Raw genomic sequence first — 23,241 nt, forward strand, 5'->3', positions numbered from 1 at the left:
GCCGCGCGCCAGCCCTCCTGCGCTGGACACCAGGGACAAGATGCGTCTTCCGCGAGTGTCGAAGGCTGCACGCGCCAAGCGGATGACAGGAGGTGCAACGAGAAGTTGCGCGTCTCACACACACGGCGGCGCGCCCGCTAATTCGGCAGTCGCTCTGCTGGCACGTCGGATTGCGGAAGGAAGTGCATACAATTACAATTCTGTTCGTGTTTTATGTTGTAAAGTTGTTAGCTTGTAACGATGTAATGTTAATAAATAAATTCATAAATCTCCAAAAAAAAAAAATACACGAAGCGCGTCCTTCCGGCTCATAAGTTTTGGATCTCAGGATTGCGTTCGCGCTAACGTGACGAATTGTCAATAAAAAAAAATGCGGCTGCTTTCGACCGAAAAGTATGATTTTGTGTGTGTTGGGATAAGAACCGAATGCGAATTCTTCCATGCGCCTACATTACATGGGCGCCAACGGCCATACCATGTTGAATACACCGGTTCTCGTCCGATCACCGAAGTTAAACAACATCGGGCGTGGTTAGTACTTGGATGGGTGACCACCTGGGAACACCACGTGCTGTTGGCTCCCTTTCATTTACTTTTTTTTTTATACCGCCCTCTTTCCATACCACCGTTCTGTTGTGACAAAGATTCTTGCTTAAGCATTTTAATCTACTGTAATGACCATAAGGTGCGAAATTGCAGTAAATATCTCAGTTTGAGGGAGAATGTGCTAACCAAGTTCGCCAGGAAGTCTTTGAAAACGACAAAACAGTACGAATCGGCAGATGTGTTCTGAAATACGTCAGCGCCTGTTGTTGTGTAGCGGTGTACAATTCCTACTTCGATATGTAATTATAAATTTATTCCTTAGTCGACTCGTCTCGTCTCGTCATCTCCTGCAGACGTTTCTTGTGCTTGCGCTGTTATATGGGCCACGACCCGAGCGGCAGCGAGCGGCAGTCGAGCAAAGTCGGGACAAGTCGGGACGGGGACAGGGACAGGGATAGGAAAGGTGCGAATGCACTGCAAATTACGCAAACACCTCGTCTGAGGCGAGGCGAGGCGAGGCGAGGCGAGGCGAGGAAGCTCACATCGCCAGCAGTGGCGCCCTCCAACAAGACTCTGCCACACCCCGCACAGGCCTTACGCCGGTCGGCCGCGCGCCAGCCCTCCTGCGCTGGACACCAGGGACAAGATGCGTCTTCCGCGAGTGTCGAAGGCTGCACGCGCCAAGCGGATGACAGGAGGTGCAACGAGAAGTTGCGCGTCTCACACACACGGCGGCGCGCCCGCTAATTCGGCAGTCGCTCTGCTGGCACGTCGGATTGCGGAAGGAAGTGCATACAATTACAATTCTGTTCGTGTTTTATGTTGTAAAGTTGTTAGCTTGTAACGATGTAATGTTAATAAATAAATTCATAAATCTCCAAAAAAAAAAAAATACACGAAGCGCGTCCTTCCGGCTCATAAGTTTTGGATCTCAGGATTGCGTTCGCGCTAACGTGACGAATTGTCAATAAAAAAAAATGCGGCTGCTTTCGACCGAAAAGTATGATTTTGTGTGTGTTGGGATAAGAACCGAATGCGAATTCTTCCATGCGCCTACATTACATGGGCGCCAACGGCCATACCATGTTGAATACACCGGTTCTCGTCCGATCACCGAAGTTAAACAACATCGGGCGTGGTTAGTACTTGGATGGGTGACCACCTGGGAACACCACGTGCTGTTGGCTCCCTTTCATTTACTTTTTTTTTTATACCGCCCTCTTTCCATACCACCGTTCTGTTGTGACAAAGATTCTTGCTTAAGCATTTTAATCTACTGTAATGACCATAAGGTGCGAAATTGCAGTAAATATCTCAGTTTGAGGGAGAATGTGCTAACCAAGTTCGCCAGGAAGTCTTTGAAAACGACAAAACAGTACGAATCGGCAGATGTGTTCTGAAATACGTCAGCGCCTGTTGTTGTGTAGCGGTGTACAATTCCTACTTCGATATGTAATTATAAATTTATTCCTTAGTCGACTCGTCTCGTCTCGTCATCTCCTGCAGACGTTTCTTGTGCTTGCGCTGTTATATGGGCCACGACCCGAGCGGCAGCGAGCGGCAGTCGAGCAAAGTCGGGACAAGTCGGGACGGGGACAGGGACAGGGATAGGAAAGGTGCGAATGCACTGCAAATTACGCAAACACCTCGTCTGAGGCGAGGCGAGGCGAGGCGAGGCGAGGCGAGGAAGCTCACATCGCCAGCAGTGGCGCCCTCCAACAAGACTCTGCCACACCCCGCACAGGCCTTACGCCGGTCGGCCGCGCGCCAGCCCTCCTGCGCTGGACACCAGGGACAAGATGCGTCTTCCGCGAGTGTCGAAGGCTGCACGCGCCAAGCGGATGACAGGAGGTGCAACGAGAAGTTGCGCGTCTCACACACACGGCGGCGCGCCCGCTAATTCGGCAGTCGCTCTGCTGGCACGTCGGATTGCGGAAGGAAGTGCATACAATTACAATTCTGTTCGTGTTTTATGTTGTAAAGTTGTTAGCTTGTAACGATGTAATGTTAATAAATAAATTCATAAATCTCCAAAAAAAAAAAATACACGAAGCGCGTCCTTCCGGCTCATAAGTTTTGGATCTCAGGATTGCGTTCGCGCTAACGTGACGAATTGTCAATAAAAAAAAATGCGGCTGCTTTCGACCGAAAAGTATGATTTTGTGTGTGTTGGGATAAGAACCGAATGCGAATTCTTCCATGCGCCTACATTACATGGGCGCCAACGGCCATACCATGTTGAATACACCGGTTCTCGTCCGATCACCGAAGTTAAACAACATCGGGCGTGGTTAGTACTTGGATGGGTGACCACCTGGGAACACCACGTGCTGTTGGCTCCCTTTCATTTACTTTTTTTTTTATACCGCCCTCTTTCCATACCACCGTTCTGTTGTGACAAAGATTCTTGCTTAAGCATTTTAATCTACTGTAATGACCATAAGGTGCGAAATTGCAGTAAATATCTCAGTTTGAGGGAGAATGTGCTAACCAAGTTCGCCAGGAAGTCTTTGAAAACGACAAAACAGTACGAATCGGCAGATGTGTTCTGAAATACGTCAGCGCCTGTTGTTGTGTAGCGGTGTACAATTCCTACTTCGATATGTAATTATAAATTTATTCCTTAGTCGACTCGTCTCGTCTCGTCATCTCCTGCAGACGTTTCTTGTGCTTGCGCTGTTATATGGGCCACGACCCGAGCGGCAGCGAGCGGCAGTCGAGCAAAGTCGGGACAAGTCGGGACGGGGACAGGGACAGGGATAGGAAAGGTGCGAATGCACTGCAAATTACGCAAACACCTCGTCTGAGGCGAGGCGAGGCGAGGCGAGGCGAGGCGAGGAAGCTCACATCGCCAGCAGTGGCGCCCTCCAACAAGACTCTGCCACACCCCGCACAGGCCTTACGCCGGTCGGCCGCGCGCCAGCCCTCCTGCGCTGGACACCAGGGACAAGATGCGTCTTCCGCGAGTGTCGAAGGCTGCACGCGCCAAGCGGATGACAGGAGGTGCAACGAGAAGTTGCGCGTCTCACACACACGGCGGCGCGCCCGCTAATTCGGCAGTCGCTCTGCTGGCACGTCGGATTGCGGAAGGAAGTGCATACAATTACAATTCTGTTCGTGTTTTATGTTGTAAAGTTGTTAGCTTGTAACGATGTAATGTTAATAAATAAATTCATAAATCTCCAAAAAAAAAAAAATACACGAAGCGCGTCCTTCCGGCTCATAAGTTTTGGATCTCAGGATTGCGTTCGCGCTAACGTGACGAATTGTCAATAAAAAAAAATGCGGCTGCTTTCGACCGAAAAGTATGATTTTGTGTGTGTTGGGATAAGAACCGAATGCGAATTCTTCCATGCGCCTACATTACATGGGCGCCAACGGCCATACCATGTTGAATACACCGGTTCTCGTCCGATCACCGAAGTTAAACAACATCGGGCGTGGTTAGTACTTGGATGGGTGACCACCTGGGAACACCACGTGCTGTTGGCTCCCTTTCATTTACTTTTTTTTTTATACCGCCCTCTTTCCATACCACCGTTCTGTTGTGACAAAGATTCTTGCTTAAGCATTTTAATCTACTGTAATGACCATAAGGTGCGAAATTGCAGTAAATATCTCAGTTTGAGGGAGAATGTGCTAACCAAGTTCGCCAGGAAGTCTTTGAAAACGACAAAACAGTACGAATCGGCAGATGTGTTCTGAAATACGTCAGCGCCTGTTGTTGTGTAGCGGTGTACAATTCCTACTTCGATATGTAATTATAAATTTATTCCTTAGTCGACTCGTCTCGTCTCGTCATCTCCTGCAGACGTTTCTTGTGCTTGCGCTGTTATATGGGCCACGACCCGAGCGGCAGCGAGTGGCAGTCGAGCAAAGTCGGGACAAGTCGGGACGGGGACAGGGACAGGGATAGGAAAGGTGCGAATGCACTGCAAATTACGCAAACACCTCGTCTGAGGCGAGGCGAGGCGAGGCGAGGCGAGGCGAGGAAGCTCACATCGCCAGCAGTGGCGCCCTCCAACAAGACTCTGCCACACCCCGCACAGGCCTTACGCCGGTCGGCCGCGCGCCAGCCCTCCTGCGCTGGACACCAGGGACAAGATGCGTCTTCCGCGAGTGTCGAAGGCTGCACGCGCCAAGCGGATGACAGGAGGTGCAACGAGAAGTTGCGCGTCTCACACACACGGCGGCGCGCCCGCTAATTCGGCAGTCGCTCTGCTGGCACGTCGGATTGCGGAAGGAAGTGCATACAATTACAATTCTGTTCGTGTTTTATGTTGTAAAGTTGTTAGCTTGTAACGATGTAATGTTAATAAATAAATTCATAAATCTCCAAAAAAAAAAAAATACACGAAGCGCGTCCTTCCGGCTCATAAGTTTTGGATCTCAGGATTGCGTTCGCGCTAACGTGACGAATTGTCAATAAAAAAAAATGCGGCTGCTTTCGACCGAAAAGTATGATTTTGTGTGTGTTGGGATAAGAACCGAATGCGAATTCTTCCATGCGCCTACATTACATGGGCGCCAACGGCCATACCATGTTGAATACACCGGTTCTCGTCCGATCACCGAAGTTAAACAACATCGGGCGTGGTTAGTACTTGGATGGGTGACCACCTGGGAACACCACGTGCTGTTGGCTCCCTTTCATTTACTTTTTTTTTTATACCGCCCTCTTTCCATACCACCGTTCTGTTGTGACAAAGATTCTTGCTTAAGCATTTTAATCTACTGTAATGACCATAAGGTGCGAAATTGCAGTAAATATCTCAGTTTGAGGGAGAATGTGCTAACCAAGTTCGCCAGGAAGTCTTTGAAAACGACAAAACAGTACGAATCGGCAGATGTGTTCTGAAATACGTCAGCGCCTGTTGTTGTGTAGCGGTGTACAATTCCTACTTCGATATGTAATTATAAATTTATTCCTTAGTCGACTCGTCTCGTCTCGTCATCTCCTGCAGACGTTTCTTGTGCTTGCGCTGTTATATGGGCCACGACCCGAGCGGCAGCGAGTGGCAGTCGAGCAAAGTCGGGACAAGTCGGGACGGGGACAGGGACAGGGATAGGAAAGGTGCGAATGCACTGCAAATTACGCAAACACCTCGTCTGAGGCGAGGCGAGGCGAGGCGAGGCGAGGCGAGGAAGCTCACATCGCCAGCAGTGGCGCCCTCCAACAAGACTCTGCCACACCCCGCACAGGCCTTACGCCGGTCGGCCGCGCGCCAGCCCTCCTGCGCTGGACACCAGGGACAAGATGCGTCTTCCGCGAGTGTCGAAGGCTGCACGCGCCAAGCGGATGACAGGAGGTGCAACGAGAAGTTGCGCGTCTCACACACACGGCGGCGCGCCCGCTAATTCGGCAGTCGCTCTGCTGGCACGTCGGATTGCGGAAGGAAGTGCATACAATTACAATTCTGTTCGTGTTTTATGTTGTAAAGTTGTTAGCTTGTAACGATGTAATGTTAATAAATAAATTCATAAATCTCCAAAAAAAAAAAAATACACGAAGCGCGTCCTTCCGGCTCATAAGTTTTGGATCTCAGGATTGCGTTCGCGCTAACGTGACGAATTGTCAATAAAAAAAAATGCGGCTGCTTTCGACCGAAAAGTATGATTTTGTGTGTGTTGGGATAAGAACCGAATGCGAATTCTTCCATGCGCCTACATTACATGGGCGCCAACGGCCATACCATGTTGAATACACCGGTTCTCGTCCGATCACCGAAGTTAAACAACATCGGGCGTGGTTAGTACTTGGATGGGTGACCACCTGGGAACACCACGTGCTGTTGGCTCCCTTTCATTTACTTTTTTTTTTATACCGCCCTCTTTCCATACCACCGTTCTGTTGTGACAAAGATTCTTGCTTAAGCATTTTAATCTACTGTAATGACCATAAGGTGCGAAATTGCAGTAAATATCTCAGTTTGAGGGAGAATGTGCTAACCAAGTTCGCCAGGAAGTCTTTGAAAACGACAAAACAGTACGAATCGGCAGATGTGTTCTGAAATACGTCAGCGCCTGTTGTTGTGTAGCGGTGTACAATTCCTACTTCGATATGTAATTATAAATTTATTCCTTAGTCGACTCGTCTCGTCTCGTCATCTCCTGCAGACGTTTCTTGTGCTTGCGCTGTTATATGGGCCACGACCCGAGCGGCAGCGAGCGGCAGTCGAGCAAAGTCGGGACAAGTCGGGACGGGGACAGGGACAGGGATAGGAAAGGTGCGAATGCACTGCAAATTACGCAAACACCTCGTCTGAGGCGAGGCGAGGCGAGGCGAGGCGAGGCGAGGAAGCTCACATCGCCAGCAGTGGCGCCCTCCAACAAGACTCTGCCACACCCCGCACAGGCCTTACGCCGGTCGGCCGCGCGCCAGCCCTCCTGCGCTGGACACCAGGGACAAGATGCGTCTTCCGCGAGTGTCGAAGGCTGCACGCGCCAAGCGGATGACAGGAGGTGCAACGAGAAGTTGCGCGTCTCACACACACGGCGGCGCGCCCGCTAATTCGGCAGTCGCTCTGCTGGCACGTCGGATTGCGGAAGGAAGTGCATACAATTACAATTCTGTTCGTGTTTTATGTTGTAAAGTTGTTAGCTTGTAACGATGTAATGTTAATAAATAAATTCATAAATCTCCAAAAAAAAAAAATACACGAAGCGCGTCCTTCCGGCTCATAAGTTTTGGATCTCAGGATTGCGTTCGCGCTAACGTGACGAATTGTCAATAAAAAAAAATGCGGCTGCTTTCGACCGAAAAGTATGATTTTGTGTGTGTTGGGATAAGAACCGAATGCGAATTCTTCCATGCGCCTACATTACATGGGCGCCAACGGCCATACCATGTTGAATACACCGGTTCTCGTCCGATCACCGAAGTTAAACAACATCGGGCGTGGTTAGTACTTGGATGGGTGACCACCTGGGAACACCACGTGCTGTTGGCTCCCTTTCATTTACTTTTTTTTTTATACCGCCCTCTTTCCATACCACCGTTCTGTTGTGACAAAGATTCTTGCTTAAGCATTTTAATCTACTGTAATGACCATAAGGTGCGAAATTGCAGTAAATATCTCAGTTTGAGGGAGAATGTGCTAACCAAGTTCGCCAGGAAGTCTTTGAAAACGACAAAACAGTACGAATCGGCAGATGTGTTCTGAAATACGTCAGCGCCTGTTGTTGTGTAGCGGTGTACAATTCCTACTTCGATATGTAATTATAAATTTATTCCTTAGTCGACTCGTCTCGTCTCGTCATCTCCTGCAGACGTTTCTTGTGCTTGCGCTGTTATATGGGCCACGACCCGAGCGGCAGCGAGCGGCAGTCGAGCAAAGTCGGGACAAGTCGGGACGGGGACAGGGACAGGGATAGGAAAGGTGCGAATGCACTGCAAATTACGCAAACACCTCGTCTGAGGCGAGGCGAGGCGAGGCGAGGCGAGGCGAGGAAGCTCACATCGCCAGCAGTGGCGCCCTCCAACAAGACTCTGCCACACCCCGCACAGGCCTTACGCCGGTCGGCCGCGCGCCAGCCCTCCTGCGCTGGACACCAGGGACAAGATGCGTCTTCCGCGAGTGTCGAAGGCTGCACGCGCCAAGCGGATGACAGGAGGTGCAACGAGAAGTTGCGCGTCTCACACACACGGCGGCGCGCCCGCTAATTCGGCAGTCGCTCTGCTGGCACGTCGGATTGCGGAAGGAAGTGCATACAATTACAATTCTGTTCGTGTTTTATGTTGTAAAGTTGTTAGCTTGTAACGATGTAATGTTAATAAATAAATTCATAAATCTCCAAAAAAAAAAAATACACGAAGCGCGTCCTTCCGGCTCATAAGTTTTGGATCTCAGGATTGCGTTCGCGCTAACGTGACGAATTGTCAATAAAAAAAAATGCGGCTGCTTTCGACCGAAAAGTATGATTTTGTGTGTGTTGGGATAAGAACCGAATGCGAATTCTTCCATGCGCCTACATTACATGGGCGCCAACGGCCATACCATGTTGAATACACCGGTTCTCGTCCGATCACCGAAGTTAAACAACATCGGGCGTGGTTAGTACTTGGATGGGTGACCACCTGGGAACACCACGTGCTGTTGGCTCCCTTTCATTTACTTTTTTTTTTATACCGCCCTCTTTCCATACCACCGTTCTGTTGTGACAAAGATTCTTGCTTAAGCATTTTAATCTACTGTAATGACCATAAGGTGCGAAATTGCAGTAAATATCTCAGTTTGAGGGAGAATGTGCTAACCAAGTTCGCCAGGAAGTCTTTGAAAACGACAAAACAGTACGAATCGGCAGATGTGTTCTGAAATACGTCAGCGCCTGTTGTTGTGTAGCGGTGTACAATTCCTACTTCGATATGTAATTATAAATTTATTCCTTAGTCGACTCGTCTCGTCTCGTCATCTCCTGCAGACGTTTCTTGTGCTTGCGCTGTTATATGGGCCACGACCCGAGCGGCAGCGAGTGGCAGTCGAGCAAAGTCGGGACAAGTCGGGACGGGGACAGGGACAGGGATAGGAAAGGTGCGAATGCACTGCAAATTACGCAAACACCTCGTCTGAGGCGAGGCGAGGCGAGGCGAGGCGAGGCGAGGAAGCTCACATCGCCAGCAGTGGCGCCCTCCAACAAGACTCTGCCACACCCCGCACAGGCCTTACGCCGGTCGGCCGCGCGCCAGCCCTCCTGCGCTGGACACCAGGGACAAGATGCGTCTTCCGCGAGTGTCGAAGGCTGCACGCGCCAAGCGGATGACAGGAGGTGCAACGAGAAGTTGCGCGTCTCACACACACGGCGGCGCGCCCGCTAATTCGGCAGTCGCTCTGCTGGCACGTCGGATTGCGGAAGGAAGTGCATACAATTACAATTCTGTTCGTGTTTTATGTTGTAAAGTTGTTAGCTTGTAACGATGTAATGTTAATAAATAAATTCATAAATCTCCAAAAAAAAAAAAATACACGAAGCGCGTCCTTCCGGCTCATAAGTTTTGGATCTCAGGATTGCGTTCGCGCTAACGTGACGAATTGTCAATAAAAAAAAATGCGGCTGCTTTCGACCGAAAAGTATGATTTTGTGTGTGTTGGGATAAGAACCGAATGCGAATTCTTCCATGCGCCTACATTACATGGGCGCCAACGGCCATACCATGTTGAATACACCGGTTCTCGTCCGATCACCGAAGTTAAACAACATCGGGCGTGGTTAGTACTTGGATGGGTGACCACCTGGGAACACCACGTGCTGTTGGCTCCCTTTCATTTACTTTTTTTTTTATACCGCCCTCTTTCCATACCACCGTTCTGTTGTGACAAAGATTCTTGCTTAAGCATTTTAATCTACTGTAATGACCATAAGGTGCGAAATTGCAGTAAATATCTCAGTTTGAGGGAGAATGTGCTAACCAAGTTCGCCAGGAAGTCTTTGAAAACGACAAAACAGTACGAATCGGCAGATGTGTTCTGAAATACGTCAGCGCCTGTTGTTGTGTAGCGGTGTACAATTCCTACTTCGATATGTAATTATAAATTTATTCCTTAGTCGACTCGTCTCGTCTCGTCATCTCCTGCAGACGTTTCTTGTGCTTGCGCTGTTATATGGGCCACGACCCGAGCGGCAGCGAGCGGCAGTCGAGCAAAGTCGGGACAAGTCGGGACGGGGACAGGGACAGGGATAGGAAAGGTGCGAATGCACTGCAAATTACGCAAACACCTCGTCTGAGGCGAGGCGAGGCGAGGCGAGGCGAGGCGAGGAAGCTCACATCGCCAGCAGTGGCGCCCTCCAACAAGACTCTGCCACACCCCGCACAGGCCTTACGCCGGTCGGCCGCGCGCCAGCCCTCCTGCGCTGGACACCAGGGACAAGATGCGTCTTCCGCGAGTGTCGAAGGCTGCACGCGCCAAGCGGATGACAGGAGGTGCAACGAGAAGTTGCGCGTCTCACACACACGGCGGCGCGCCCGCTAATTCGGCAGTCGCTCTGCTGGCACGTCGGATTGCGGAAGGAAGTGCATACAATTACAATTCTGTTCGTGTTTTATGTTGTAAAGTTGTTAGCTTGTAACGATGTAATGTTAATAAATAAATTCATAAATCTCCAAAAAAAAAAAATACACGAAGCGCGTCCTTCCGGCTCATAAGTTTTGGATCTCAGGATTGCGTTCGCGCTAACGTGACGAATTGTCAATAAAAAAAAATGCGGCTGCTTTCGACCGAAAAGTATGATTTTGTGTGTGTTGGGATAAGAACCGAATGCGAATTCTTCCATGCGCCTACATTACATGGGCGCCAACGGCCATACCATGTTGAATACACCGGTTCTCGTCCGATCACCGAAGTTAAACAACATCGGGCGTGGTTAGTACTTGGATGGGTGACCACCTGGGAACACCACGTGCTGTTGGCTCCCTTTCATTTACTTTTTTTTTTATACCGCCCTCTTTCCATACCACCGTTCTGTTGTGACAAAGATTCTTGCTTAAGCATTTTAATCTACTGTAATGACCATAAGGTGCGAAATTGCAGTAAATATCTCAGTTTGAGGGAGAATGTGCTAACCAAGTTCGCCAGGAAGTCTTTGAAAACGACAAAACAGTACGAATCGGCAGATGTGTTCTGAAATACGTCAGCGCCTGTTGTTGTGTAGCGGTGTACAATTCCTACTTCGATATGTAATTATAAATTTATTCCTTAGTCGACTCGTCTCGTCTCGTCATCTCCTGCAGACGTTTCTTGTGCTTGCGCTGTTATATGGGCCACGACCCGAGCGGCAGCGAGCGGCAGTCGAGCAAAGTCGGGACAAGTCGGGACGGGGACAGGGACAGGGATAGGAAAGGTGCGAATGCACTGCAAATTACGCAAACACCTCGTCTGAGGCGAGGCGAGGCGAGGCGAGGCGAGGCGAGGAAGCTCACATCGCCAGCAGTGGCGCCCTCCAACAAGACTCTGCCACACCCCGCACAGGCCTTACGCCGGTCGGCCGCGCGCCAGCCCTCCTGCGCTGGACACCAGGGACAAGATGCGTCTTCCGCGAGTGTCGAAGGCTGCACGCGCCAAGCGGATGACAGGAGGTGCAACGAGAAGTTGCGCGTCTCACACACACGGCGGCGCGCCCGCTAATTCGGCAGTCGCTCTGCTGGCACGTCGGATTGCGGAAGGAAGTGCATACAATTACAATTCTGTTCGTGTTTTATGTTGTAAAGTTGTTAGCTTGTAACGATGTAATGTTAATAAATAAATTCATAAATCTCCAAAAAAAAAAAATACACGAAGCGCGTCCTTCCGGCTCATAAGTTTTGGATCTCAGGATTGCGTTCGCGCTAACGTGACGAATTGTCAATAAAAAAAAATGCGGCTGCTTTCGACCGAAAAGTATGATTTTGTGTGTGTTGGGATAAGAACCGAATGCGAATTCTTCCATGCGCCTACATTACATGGGCGCCAACGGCCATACCATGTTGAATACACCGGTTCTCGTCCGATCACCGAAGTTAAACAACATCGGGCGTGGTTAGTACTTGGATGGGTGACCACCTGGGAACACCACGTGCTGTTGGCTCCCTTTCATTTACTTTTTTTTTTATACCGCCCTCTTTCCATACCACCGTTCTGTTGTGACAAAGATTCTTGCTTAAGCATTTTAATCTACTGTAATGACCATAAGGTGCGAAATTGCAGTAAATATCTCAGTTTGAGGGAGAATGTGCTAACCAAGTTCGCCAGGAAGTCTTTGAAAACGACAAAACAGTACGAATCGGCAGATGTGTTCTGAAATACGTCAGCGCCTGTTGTTGTGTAGCGGTGTACAATTCCTACTTCGATATGTAATTATAAATTTATTCCTTAGTCGACTCGTCTCGTCTCGTCATCTCCTGCAGACGTTTCTTGTGCTTGCGCTGTTATATGGGCCACGACCCGAGCGGCAGCGAGTGGCAGTCGAGCAAAGTCGGGACAAGTCGGGACGGGGACAGGGACAGGGATAGGAAAGGTGCGAATGCACTGCAAATTACGCAAACACCTCGTCTGAGGCGAGGCGAGGCGAGGCGAGGCGAGGCGAGGAAGCTCACATCGCCAGCAGTGGCGCCCTCCAACAAGACTCTGCCACACCCCGCACAGGCCTTACGCCGGTCGGCCGCGCGCCAGCCCTCCTGCGCTGGACACCAGGGACAAGATGCGTCTTCCGCGAGTGTCGAAGGCTGCACGCGCCAAGCGGATGACAGGAGGTGCAACGAGAAGTTGCGCGTCTCACACACACGGCGGCGCGCCCGCTAATTCGGCAGTCGCTCTGCTGGCACGTCGGATTGCGGAAGGAAGTGCATACAATTACAATTCTGTTCGTGTTTTATGTTGTAAAGTTGTTAGCTTGTAACGATGTAATGTTAATAAATAAATTCATAAATCTCCAAAAAAAAAAAAATACACGAAGCGCGTCCTTCCGGCTCATAAGTTTTGGATCTCAGGATTGCGTTCGCGCTAACGTGACGAATTGTCAATAAAAAAAAATGCGGCTGCTTTCGACCGAAAAGTATGATTTTGTGTGTGTTGGGATAAGAACCGAATGCGAATTCTTCCATGCGCCTACATTACATGGGCGCCAACGGCCATACCATGTTGAATACACCGGTTCTCGTCCGATCACCGAAGTTAAACAACATCGGGCGTGGTTAGTACTTGGATGGGTGACCACCTGGGAACACCACGTGCTGTTGGCTCCCTTTCATTTACTTTTTTTTTTATACCGCCCTCTTTCCATACCACCGTTCTGTTGTGACAAAGATTCTTGCTTAAGCATTTTAATCTACTGTAATGACCATAAGGTGCGAAATTGCAGTAAATATCTCAGTTTGAGGGAGAATGTGCTAACCAAGTTCGCCAGGAAGTCTTTGAAAACGACAAAACAGTACGAATCGGCAGATGTGTTCTGAAATACGTCAGCGCCTGTTGTTGTGTAGCGGTGTACAATTCCTACTTCGATATGTAATTATAAATTTATTCCTTAGTCGACTCGTCTCGTCTCGTCATCTCCTGCAGACGTTTCTTGTGCTTGCGCTGTTATATGGGCCACGACCCGAGCGGCAGCGAGCGGCAGTCGAGCAAAGTCGGGACAAGTCGGGACGGGGACAGGGACAGGGATAGGAAAGGTGCGAATGCACTGCAAATTACGCAAACACCTCGTCTGAGGCGAGGCGAGGCGAGGCGAGGCGAGGCGAGGAAGCTCACATCGCCAGCAGTGGCGCCCTCCAACAAGACTCTGCCACACCCCGCACAGGCCTTACGCCGGTCGGCCGCGCGCCAGCCCTCCTGCGCTGGACACCAGGGACAAGATGCGTCTTCCGCGAGTGTCGAAGGCTGCACGCGCCAAGCGGATGACAGGAGGTGCAACGAGAAGTTGCGCGTCTCACACACACGGCGGCGCGCCCGCTAATTCGGCAGTCGCTCTGCTGGCACGTCGGATTGCGGAAGGAAGTGCATACAATTACAATTCTGTTCGTGTTTTATGTTGTAAAGTTGTTAGCTTGTAACGATGTAATGTTAATAAATAAATTCATAAATCTCCAAAAAAAAAAAATACACGAAGCGCGTCCTTCCGGCTCATAAGTTTTGGATCTCAGGATTGCGTTCGCGCTAACGTGACGAATTGTCAATAAAAAAAAATGCGGCTGCTTTCGACCGAAAAGTATGATTTTGTGTGTGTTGGGATAAGAACCGAATGCGAATTCTTCCATGCGCCTACATTACATGGGCGCCAACGGCCATACCATGTTGAATACACCGGTTCTCGTCCGATCACCGAAGTTAAACAACATCGGGCGTGGTTAGTACTTGGATGGGTGACCACCTGGGAACACCACGTGCTGTTGGCTCCCTTTCATTTACTTTTTTTTTTATACCGCCCTCTTTCCATACCACCGTTCTGTTGTGACAAAGATTCTTGCTTAAGCATTTTAATCTACTGTAATGACCATAAGGTGCGAAATTGCAGTAAATATCTCAGTTTGAGGGAGAATGTGCTAACCAAGTTCGCCAGGAAGTCTTTGAAAACGACAAAACAGTACGAATCGGCAGATGTGTTCTGAAATACGTCAGCGCCTGTTGTTGTGTAGCGGTGTACAATTCCTACTTCGATATGTAATTATAAATTTATTCCTTAGTCGACTCGTCTCGTCTCGTCATCTCCTGCAGACGTTTCTTGTGCTTGCGCTGTTATATGGGCCACGACCCGAGCGGCAGCGAGCGGCAGTCGAGCAAAGTCGGGACAAGTCGGGACGGGGACAGGGACAGGGATAGGAAAGGTGCGAATGCACTGCAAATTACGCAAACACCTCGTCTGAGGCGAGGCGAGGCGAGGCGAGGCGAGGCGAGGAAGCTCACATCGCCAGCAGTGGCGCCCTCCAACAAGACTCTGCCACACCCCGCACAGGCCTTACGCCGGTCGGCCGCGCGCCAGCCCTCCTGCGCTGGACACCAGGGACAAGATGCGTCTTCCGCGAGTGTCGAAGGCTGCACGCGCCAAGCGGATGACAGGAGGTGCAACGAGAAGTTGCGCGTCTCACACACACGGCGGCGCGCCCGCTAATTCGGCAGTCGCTCTGCTGGCACGTCGGATTGCGGAAGGAAGTGCATACAATTACAATTCTGTTCGTGTTTTATGTTGTAAAGTTGTTAGCTTGTAACGATGTAATGTTAATAAATAAATTCATAAATCTCCAAAAAAAAAAAATACACGAAGCGCGTCCTTCCGGCTCATAAGTTTTGGATCTCAGGATTGCGTTCGCGCTAACGTGACGAATTGTCAATAAAAAAAAATGCGGCTGCTTTCGACCGAAAAGTATGATTTTGTGTGTGTTGGGATAAGAACCGAATGCGAATTCTTCCATGCGCCTACATTACATGGGCGCCAACGGCCATACCATGTTGAATACACCGGTTCTCGTCCGATCACCGAAGTTAAACAACATCGGGCGTGGTTAGTACTTGGATGGGTGACCACCTGGGAACACCACGTGCTGTTGGCTCCCTTTCATTTACTTTTTTTTTTATACCGCCCTCTTTCCATACCACCGTTCTGTTGTGACAAAGATTCTTGCTTAAGCATTTTAATCTACTGTAATGACCATAAGGTGCGAAATTGCAGTAAATATCTCAGTTTGAGGGAGAATGTGCTAACCAAGTTCGCCAGGAAGTCTTTGAAAACGACAAAACAGTACGAATCGGCAGATGTGTTCTGAAATACGTCAGCGCCTGTTGTTGTGTAGCGGTGTACAATTCCTACTTCGATATGTAATTATAAATTTATTCCTTAGTCGACTCGTCTCGTCTCGTCATCTCCTGCAGACGTTTCTTGTGCTTGCGCTGTTATATGGGCCACGACCCGAGCGGCAGCGAGCGGCAGTCGAGCAAAGTCGGGACAAGTCGGGACGGGGACAGGGACAGGGATAGGAAAGGTGCGAATGCACTGCAAATTACGCAAACACCTCGTCTGAGGCGAGGCGAGGCGAGGCGAGGCGAGGCGAGGCGAGGAAGCTCACATCGCCAGCAGTGGCGTCCTCCAACAAGACTCTGCCACACCCCGCACAGGCCTTACGCCGGTCGGCCGCGCGCCAGCCCTCCTGCGCTGGACACCAGGGACAAGATGCGTCTTCCGCGAGTGTCGAAGGCTGCACGCGCCAAGCGGATGACAGGAGGTGCAACGAGAAGTTGCGCGTCTCACACACACGGCGGCGCGCCCGCTAATTCGGCAGTCGCTCTGCTGGCACGTCGGATTGCGGAAGGAAGTGCATACAATTACAATTCTGTTCGTGTTTTATGTTGTAAAGTTGTTAGCTTGTAACGATGTAATGTTAATAAATAAATTCATAAATCTCCAAAAAAAAAAAAATACACGAAGCGCGTCCTTCCGGCTCATAAGTTTTGGATCTCAGGATTGCGTTCGCGCTAACGTGACGAATTGTCAATAAAAAAAAATGCGGCTGCTTTCGACCGAAAAGTATGATTTTGTGTGTGTTGGGATAAGAACCGAATGCGAATTCTTCCATGCGCCTACATTACATGGGCGCCAACGGCCATACCATGTTGAATACACCGGTTCTCGTCCGATCACCGAAGTTAAACAACATCGGGCGTGGTTAGTACTTGGATGGGTGACCACCTGGGAACACCACGTGCTGTTGGCTCCCTTTCATTTACTTTTTTTTTTATACCGCCCTCTTTCCATACCACCGTTCTGTTGTGACAAAGATTCTTGCTTAAGCATTTTAATCTACTGTAATGACCATAAGGTGCGAAATTGCAGTAAATATCTCAGTTTGAGGGAGAATGTGCTAACCAAGTTCGCCAGGAAGTCTTTGAAAACGACAAAACAGTACGAATCGGCAGATGTGTTCTGAAATACGTCAGAGCCTGTTGTTGTGTAGCGGTGTACAATTCCTACTTCGATATGTAATTATAAATTTATTCCTTAGTCGACTCGTCTCGTCTCGTCATCTCCTGCAGACGTTTCTTGTGCTTGCGCTGTTATATGGGCCACGACCCGAGCGGCAGCGAGCGGCAGTCGAGCAAAGTCGGGACAAGTCGGGACGGGGACAGGGACAGGGATAGGAAAGGTGCGAATGCACTGCAAATTACGCAAACACCTCGTCTGAGGCGAGGCGAGGCGAGGCGAGGCGAGGCGAGGAAGCTCACATCGCCAGCAGTGGCGCCCTCCAACAAGACTCTGCCACACCCCGCACAGGCCTTACGCCGGTCGGCCGCGCGCCAGCCCTCCTGCGCTGGACACCAGGGACAAGATGCGTCTTCCGCGAGTGTCGAAGGCTGCACGCGCCAAGCGGATGACAGGAGGTGCAACGAGAAGTTGCGCGTCTCACACACACGGCGGCGCGCCCGCTAATTCGGCAGTCGCTCTGCTGGCACGTCGGATTGCGGAAGGAAGTGCATACAATTACAATTCTGTTCGTGTTTTATGTTGTAAAGTTGTTAGCTTGTAACGATGTAATGTTAATAAATAAATTCATAAATCTCCAAAAAAAAAAAATACACGAAGCGCGTCCTTCCGGCTCATAAGTTTTGGATCTCAGGATTGCGTTCGCGCTAACGTGACGAATTGTCAATAAAAAAAAATGCGGCTGCTTTCGACCGAAAAGTATGATTTTGTGTGTGTTGGGATAAGAACCGAATGCGAATTCTTCCATGCGCCTACATTACATGGGCGCCAACGGCCATACCATGTTGAATACACCGGTTCTCGTCCGATCACCGAAGTTAAACAACATCGGGCGTGGTTAGTACTTGGATGGGTGACCACCTGGGAACACCACGTGCTGTTGGCTCCCTTTCATTTACTTTTTTTTTTATACCGCCCTCTTTCCATACCACCGTTCTGTTGTGACAAAGATTCTTGCTTAAGCATTTTAATCTACTGTAATGACCATAAGGTGCGAAATTGCAGTAAATATCTCAGTTTGAGGGAGAATGTGCTAACCAAGTTCGCCAGGAAGTCTTTGAAAACGACAAAACAGTACGAATCGGCAGATGTGTTCTGAAATACGTCAGCGCCTGTTGTTGTGTAGCGGTGTACAATTCCTACTTCGATATGTAATTATAAATTTATTCCTTAGTCGACTCGTCTCGTCTCGTCATCTCCTGCAGACGTTTCTTGTGCTTGCGCTGTTATATGGGCCACGACCCGAGCGGCAGCGAGCGGCAGTCGAGCAAAGTCGGGACAAGTCGGGACGGGGACAGGGACAGGGATAGGAAAGGTGCGAATGCACTGCAAATTACGCAAACACCTCGTCTGAGGCGAGGCGAGGCGAGGCGAGGCGAGGCGAGGAAGCTCACATCGCCAGCAGTGGCGCCCTCCAACAAGACTCTGCCACACCCCGCACAGGCCTTACGCCGGTCGGCCGCGCGCCAGCCCTCCTGCGCTGGACACCAGGGACAAGATGCGTCTTCCGCGAGTGTCGAAGGCTGCACGCGCCAAGCGGATGACAGGAGGTGCAACGAGAAGTTGCGCGTCTCACACACACGGCGGCGCGCCCGCTAATTCGGCAGTCGCTCTGCTGGCACGTCGGATTGCGGAAGGAAGTGCATACAATTACAATTCTGTTCGTGTTTTATGTTGTAAAGTTGTTAGCTTGTAACGATGTAATGTTAATAAATAAATTCATAAATCTCCAAAAAAAAAAAATACACGAAGCGCGTCCTTCCGGCTCATAAGTTTTGGATCTCAGGATTGCGTTCGCGCTAACGTGACGAATTGTCAATAAAAAAAAATGCGGCTGCTTTCGACCGAAAAGTATGATTTTGTGTGTGTTGGGATAAGAACCGAATGCGAATTCTTCCATGCGCCTACATTACATGGGCGCCAACGGCCATACCATGTTGAATACACCGGTTCTCGTCCGATCACCGAAGTTAAACAACATCGGGCGTGGTTAGTACTTGGATGGGTGACCACCTGGGAACACCACGTGCTGTTGGCTCCCTTTCATTTACTTTTTTTTTTATACCGCCCTCTTTCCATACCACCGTTCTGTTGTGACAAAGATTCTTGCTTAAGCATTTTAATCTACTGTAATGACCATAAGGTGCGAAATTGCAGTAAATATCTCAGTTTGAGGGAGAATGTGCTAACCAAGTTCGCCAGGAAGTCTTTGAAAACGACAAAACAGTACGAATCGGCAGATGTGTTCTGAAATACGTCAGCGCCTGTTGTTGTGTAGCGGTGTACAATTCCTACTTCGATATGTAATTATAAATTTATTCCTTAGTCGACTCGTCTCGTCTCGTCATCTCCTGCAGACGTTTCTTGTGCTTGCGCTGTTATATGGGCCACGACCCGAGCGGCAGCGAGCGGCAGTCGAGCAAAGTCGGGACAAGTCGGGACGGGGACAGGGACAGGGATAGGAAAGGTGCGAATGCACTGCAAATTACGCAAACACCTCGTCTGAGGCGAGGCGAGGCGAGGCGAGGCGAGGCGAGGCGAGGAAGCTCACATCGCCAGCAGTGGCGTCCTCCAACAAGACTCTGCCACACCCCGCACAGGCCTTACGCCGGTCGGCCGCGCGCCAGCCCTCCTGCGCTGGACACCAGGGACAAGATGCGTCTTCCGCGAGTGTCGAAGGCTGCACGCGCCAAGCGGATGACAGGAGGTGCAACGAGAAGTTGCGCGTCTCACACACACGGCGGCGCGCCCGCTAATTCGGCAGTCGCTCTGCTGGCACGTCGGATTGCGGAAGGAAGTGCATACAATTACAATTCTGTTCGTGTTTTATGTTGTAAAGTTGTTAGCTTGTAACGATGTAATGTTAATAAATAAATTCATAAATCTCCAAAAAAAAAAAAATACACGAAGCGCGTCCTTCCGGCTCATAAGTTTTGGATCTCAGGATTGCGTTCGCGCTAACGTGACGAATTGTCAATAAAAAAAAATGCGGCTGCTTTCGACCGAAAAGTATGATTTTGTGTGTGTTGGGATAAGAACCGAATGCGAATTCTTCCATGCGCCTACATTACATGGGCGCCAACGGCCATACCATGTTGAATACACCGGTTCTCGTCCGATCACCGAAGTTAAACAACATCGGGCGTGGTTAGTACTTGGATGGGTGACCACCTGGGAACACCACGTGCTGTTGGCTCCCTTTCATTTACTTTTTTTTTTATACCGCCCTCTTTCCATACCACCGTTCTGTTGTGACAAAGATTCTTGCTTAAGCATTTTAATCTACTGTAATGACCATAAGGTGCGAAATTGCAGTAAATATCTCAGTTTGAGGGAGAATGTGCTAACCAAGTTCGCCAGGAAGTCTTTGAAAACGACAAAACAGTACGAATCGGCAGATGTGTTCTGAAATACGTCAGAGCCTGTTGTTGTGTAGCGGTGTACAATTCCTACTTCGATATGTAATTATAAATTTATTCCTTAGTCGACTCGTCTCGTCTCGTCATCTCCTGCAGACGTTTCTTGTGCTTGCGCTGTTATATGGGCCACGACCCGAGCGGCAGCGAGCGGCAGTCGAGCAAAGTCGGGACAAGTCGGGACGGGGACAGGGACAGGGATAGGAAAGGTGCGAATGCACTGCAAATTACGCAAACACCTCGTCTGAGGCGAGGCGAGGCGAGGCGAGGCGAGGCGAGGAAGCTCACATCGCCAGCAGTGGCGCCCTCCAACAAGACTCTGCCACACCCCGCACAGGCCTTACGCCGGTCGGCCGCGCGCCAGCCCTCCTGCGCTGGACACCAGGGACAAGATGCGTCTTCCGCGAGTGTCGAAGGCTGCACGCGCCAAGCGGATGACAGGAGGTGCAACGAGAAGTTGCGCGTCTCACACACACGGCGGCGCGCCCGCTAATTCGGCAGTCGCTCTGCTGGCACGTCGGATTGCGGAAGGAAGTGCATACAATTACAATTCTGTTCGTGTTTTATGTTGTAAAGTTGTTAGCTTGTAACGATGTAATGTTAATAAATAAATTCATAAATCTCCAAAAAAAAAAAATACACGAAGCGCGTCCTTCCGGCTCATAAGTTTTGGATCTCAGGATTGCGTTCGCGCTAACGTGACGAATTGTCAATAAAAAAAAATGCGGCTGCTTTCGACCGAAAAGTATGATTTTGTGTGTGTTGGGATAAGAACCGAATGCGAATTCTTCCATGCGCCTACATTACATGGGCGCCAACGGCCATACCATGTTGAATACACCGGTTCTCGTCCGATCACCGAAGTTAAACAACATCGGGCGTGGTTAGTACTTGGATGGGTGACCACCTGGGAACACCACGTGCTGTTGGCTCCCTTTCATTTACTTTTTTTTTTATACCGCCCTCTTTCCATACCACCGTTCTGTTGTGACAAAGATTCTTGCTTAAGCATTTTAATCTACTGTAATGACCATAAGGTGCGAAATTGCAGTAAATATCTCAGTTTGAGGGAGAATGTGCTAACCAAGTTCGCCAGGAAGTCTTTGAAAACGACAAAACAGTACGAATCGGCAGATGTGTTCTGAAATACGTCAGCGCCTGTTGTTGTGTAGCGGTGTACAATTCCTACTTCGATATGTAATTATAAATTTATTCCTTAGTCGACTCGTCTCGTCTCGTCATCTCCTGCAGACGTTTCTTGTGCTTGCGCTGTTATATGGGCCACGACCCGAGCGGCAGCGAGCGGCAGTCGAGCAAAGTCGGGACAAGTCGGGACGGGGACAGGGACAGGGATAGGAAAGGTGCGAATGCACTGCAAATTACGCAAACACCTCGTCTGAGGCGAGGCGAGGCGAGGCGAGGCGAGGCGAGGAAGCTCACATCGCCAGCAGTGGCGCCCTCCAACAAGACTCTGCCACACCCCGCACAGGCCTTACGCCGGTCGGCCGCGCGCCAGCCCTCCTGCGCTGGACACCAGGGACAAGATGCGTCTTCCGCGAGTGTCGAAGGCTGCACGCGCCAAGCGGATGACAGGAGGTGCAACGAGAAGTTGCGCGTCTCACACACACGGCGGCGCGCCCGCTAATTCGGCAGTCGCTCTGCTGGCACGTCGGATTGCGGAAGGAAGTGCATACAATTACAATTCTGTTCGTGTTTTATGTTGTAAAGTTGTTAGCTTGTAACGATGTAATGTTAATAAATAAATTCATAAATCTCCAAAAAAAAAAAATACACGAAGCGCGTCCTTCCGGCTCATAAGTTTTGGATCTCAGGATTGCGTTCGCGCTAACGTGACGAATTGTCAATAAAAAAAAATGCGGCTGCTTTCGACCGAAAAGTATGATTTTGTGTGTGTTGGGATAAGAACCGAATGCGAATTCTTCCATGCGCCTACATTACATGGGCGCCAACGGCCATACCATGTTGAATACACCGGTTCTCGTCCGATCACCGAAGTTAAACAACATCGGGCGTGGTTAGTACTTGGATGGGTGACCACCTGGGAACACCACGTGCTGTTGGCTCCCTTTCATTTACTTTTTTTTTTATACCGCCCTCTTTCCATACCACCGTTCTGTTGTGACAAAGATTCTTGCTTAAGCATTTTAATCTACTGTAATGACCATAAGGTGCGAAATTGCAGTAAATATCTCAGTTTGAGGGAGAATGTGCTAACCAAGTTCGCCAGGAAGTCTTTGAAAACGACAAAACAGTACGAATCGGCAGATGTGTTCTGAAATACGTCAGCGCCTGTTGTTGTGTAGCGGTGTACAATTCCTACTTCGATATGTAATTATAAATTTATTCCTTAGTCGACTCGTCTCGTCTCGTCATCTCCTGCAGACGTTTCTTGTGCTTGCGCTGTTATATGGGCCACGACCCGAGCGGCAGCGAGCGGCAGTCGAGCAAAGTCGGGACAAGTCGGGACGGGGACAGGGACAGGGATAGGAAAGGTGCGAATGCACTGCAAATTACGCAAACACCTCGTCTGAGGCGAGGCGAGGCGAGGCGAGGCGAGGCGAGGAAGCTCACATCGCCAGCAGTGGCGCCCTCCAACAAGACTCTGCCACACCCCGCACAGGCCTTACGCCGGTCGGCCGCGCGCCAGCCCTCCTGCGCTGGACACCAGGGACAAGATGCGTCTTCCGCGAGTGTCGAAGGCTGCACGCGCCAAGCGGATGACAGGAGGTGCAACGAGAAGTTGCGCGTCTCACACACACGGCGGCGCGCCCGCTAATTCGGCAGTCGCTCTGCTGGCACGTCGGATTGCGGAAGGAAG

The 23,241-nt window shown here is 50.1% G+C and overlaps 20 non-coding genes across 20 annotated transcripts; all 20 read left to right on the forward strand.

The window, feature by feature from the left end:
• The first annotated feature begins 461 nt into the window (after window positions 1-461).
• Window positions 462-580, forward strand: LOC124571267. The gene has a single exon (XR_006971747.1). It is a non-coding gene; the product is annotated as a 5S ribosomal RNA (ribosomal RNA).
• A 1,034-nt stretch (window positions 581-1,614) lies between these two features.
• LOC124571279 lies at window positions 1,615-1,733 on the forward strand. Its single transcript, XR_006971758.1, has one exon. It is a non-coding gene; the product is annotated as a 5S ribosomal RNA (ribosomal RNA).
• A 1,033-nt stretch (window positions 1,734-2,766) lies between these two features.
• On the forward strand, window positions 2,767-2,885 carry LOC124571286. Its single transcript, XR_006971764.1, has one exon. It is a non-coding gene; the product is annotated as a 5S ribosomal RNA (ribosomal RNA).
• A 1,034-nt stretch (window positions 2,886-3,919) lies between these two features.
• LOC124571287 lies at window positions 3,920-4,038 on the forward strand. Its single transcript, XR_006971765.1, has one exon. It is a non-coding gene; the product is annotated as a 5S ribosomal RNA (ribosomal RNA).
• A 1,034-nt stretch (window positions 4,039-5,072) lies between these two features.
• On the forward strand, window positions 5,073-5,191 carry LOC124571288. The gene has a single exon (XR_006971766.1). It is a non-coding gene; the product is annotated as a 5S ribosomal RNA (ribosomal RNA).
• Window positions 5,192-6,225: 1,034 nt separating this feature from the next.
• Window positions 6,226-6,344, forward strand: LOC124571268. Its single transcript, XR_006971748.1, has one exon. It is a non-coding gene; the product is annotated as a 5S ribosomal RNA (ribosomal RNA).
• Window positions 6,345-7,377: 1,033 nt separating this feature from the next.
• LOC124571269 lies at window positions 7,378-7,496 on the forward strand. Its single transcript, XR_006971749.1, has one exon. It is a non-coding gene; the product is annotated as a 5S ribosomal RNA (ribosomal RNA).
• Window positions 7,497-8,529: 1,033 nt separating this feature from the next.
• LOC124571270 lies at window positions 8,530-8,648 on the forward strand. Its single transcript, XR_006971750.1, has one exon. It is a non-coding gene; the product is annotated as a 5S ribosomal RNA (ribosomal RNA).
• Window positions 8,649-9,682: 1,034 nt separating this feature from the next.
• Window positions 9,683-9,801, forward strand: LOC124571272. Its single transcript, XR_006971751.1, has one exon. It is a non-coding gene; the product is annotated as a 5S ribosomal RNA (ribosomal RNA).
• Window positions 9,802-10,834: 1,033 nt separating this feature from the next.
• LOC124571273 lies at window positions 10,835-10,953 on the forward strand. The gene has a single exon (XR_006971752.1). It is a non-coding gene; the product is annotated as a 5S ribosomal RNA (ribosomal RNA).
• A 1,033-nt stretch (window positions 10,954-11,986) lies between these two features.
• LOC124571274 lies at window positions 11,987-12,105 on the forward strand. Its single transcript, XR_006971753.1, has one exon. It is a non-coding gene; the product is annotated as a 5S ribosomal RNA (ribosomal RNA).
• Window positions 12,106-13,139: 1,034 nt separating this feature from the next.
• On the forward strand, window positions 13,140-13,258 carry LOC124571275. Its single transcript, XR_006971754.1, has one exon. It is a non-coding gene; the product is annotated as a 5S ribosomal RNA (ribosomal RNA).
• A 1,033-nt stretch (window positions 13,259-14,291) lies between these two features.
• On the forward strand, window positions 14,292-14,410 carry LOC124571276. Its single transcript, XR_006971755.1, has one exon. It is a non-coding gene; the product is annotated as a 5S ribosomal RNA (ribosomal RNA).
• A 1,033-nt stretch (window positions 14,411-15,443) lies between these two features.
• LOC124571277 lies at window positions 15,444-15,562 on the forward strand. The gene has a single exon (XR_006971756.1). It is a non-coding gene; the product is annotated as a 5S ribosomal RNA (ribosomal RNA).
• Window positions 15,563-16,601: 1,039 nt separating this feature from the next.
• LOC124571278 lies at window positions 16,602-16,720 on the forward strand. The gene has a single exon (XR_006971757.1). It is a non-coding gene; the product is annotated as a 5S ribosomal RNA (ribosomal RNA).
• Window positions 16,721-17,753: 1,033 nt separating this feature from the next.
• On the forward strand, window positions 17,754-17,872 carry LOC124571280. Its single transcript, XR_006971759.1, has one exon. It is a non-coding gene; the product is annotated as a 5S ribosomal RNA (ribosomal RNA).
• A 1,033-nt stretch (window positions 17,873-18,905) lies between these two features.
• LOC124571281 lies at window positions 18,906-19,024 on the forward strand. Its single transcript, XR_006971760.1, has one exon. It is a non-coding gene; the product is annotated as a 5S ribosomal RNA (ribosomal RNA).
• Window positions 19,025-20,063: 1,039 nt separating this feature from the next.
• On the forward strand, window positions 20,064-20,182 carry LOC124571283. Its single transcript, XR_006971761.1, has one exon. It is a non-coding gene; the product is annotated as a 5S ribosomal RNA (ribosomal RNA).
• A 1,033-nt stretch (window positions 20,183-21,215) lies between these two features.
• Window positions 21,216-21,334, forward strand: LOC124571284. Its single transcript, XR_006971762.1, has one exon. It is a non-coding gene; the product is annotated as a 5S ribosomal RNA (ribosomal RNA).
• A 1,033-nt stretch (window positions 21,335-22,367) lies between these two features.
• LOC124571285 lies at window positions 22,368-22,486 on the forward strand. The gene has a single exon (XR_006971763.1). It is a non-coding gene; the product is annotated as a 5S ribosomal RNA (ribosomal RNA).
• Window positions 22,487-23,241: the final 755 nt, after the last annotated feature.

The sequence above is a fragment of the Schistocerca americana genome, unplaced genomic scaffold (assembly GCF_021461395.2).
Source record: "Schistocerca americana isolate TAMUIC-IGC-003095 unplaced genomic scaffold, iqSchAmer2.1 HiC_scaffold_1654, whole genome shotgun sequence".
Classification (NCBI taxonomy): domain Eukaryota; kingdom Metazoa; phylum Arthropoda; class Insecta; order Orthoptera; family Acrididae; genus Schistocerca; species Schistocerca americana.